Raw genomic sequence first — 1,018 nt, forward strand, 5'->3', positions numbered from 1 at the left:
ACAAAAAGTTACTGTTTTTGTGTGTATATATATATATATATATATATATATATATATATATATATATATATATATATATATTTATATATATATATATATATATATTCCTATGAGTCCACGGGGAAAATGAAACACGATAAGTTCCCAAGTGCACTTTCGTGTAATAATCACATCATCAAGGGAGACACAAGAGAGAGATATAAGTCAGTTGATATACATCGATGTGATTATTCCACGAAAGTGCACTTGGGAACGTGTTTCATTTTCCCCGTGGACTCACAGGAATATCTTGAACACGCACAAAATTGTGATCCTTTCCAATATATATATATATATATATATATATATATATATATATATATATATATATATATATATATATATATATTTATTTTTTTTTTTTTAATTATACTTTGTCGCTGTCTCCCGCGTTTGCGAGGTAGCGATATATTTATTTATTTATGTATTTATTTATTTTGCTTTGTCGCTGTCTCCCGCGTTTGCGAGGTAACGCAAGGAAACAGACGAAAGAAATGGCCCATATATATATATATATATATATATATATATATATATATATATATATATATATATATATATATATTTTCATACAATTCGCCATTTCCCGCATTAGCGAGGTAGCGTTAAGAACAGAGGACTGGGCTTTTGAGGGAATATCCTCACCTGGCCCCCTTCTCTGTTCCTTCTACTGGAAAAAAAAAAAATGAGAGGGGAGGATTTCCATCCCCCGCTCCCTTCCCTTTTAGTCGCCTTCTACGACACGCAGGGAATACGTGGGAAGTATTCTTTCTCCCCTATCCCCAGGGGTCATATATATATATATATTTGGACGATTTTTGCAGGGAAAAAATGAAATTGAGTGGGAGATGTATAAAAGAAAGAGACAGGAGGTCAAGGGAAAGGTGCAAGAGGTGAAAAAAAGGGCAAATGAGAGTTGGGGTGAGAGAGTATCATTAAATTTTAGGGAGAATAAAAAGATGTTCTGGAAGGAGGTAAA

Source organism: Panulirus ornatus, chromosome 47 (genome assembly GCF_036320965.1).
Source record: "Panulirus ornatus isolate Po-2019 chromosome 47, ASM3632096v1, whole genome shotgun sequence".
NCBI classification, from domain to species: domain Eukaryota; kingdom Metazoa; phylum Arthropoda; class Malacostraca; order Decapoda; family Palinuridae; genus Panulirus; species Panulirus ornatus.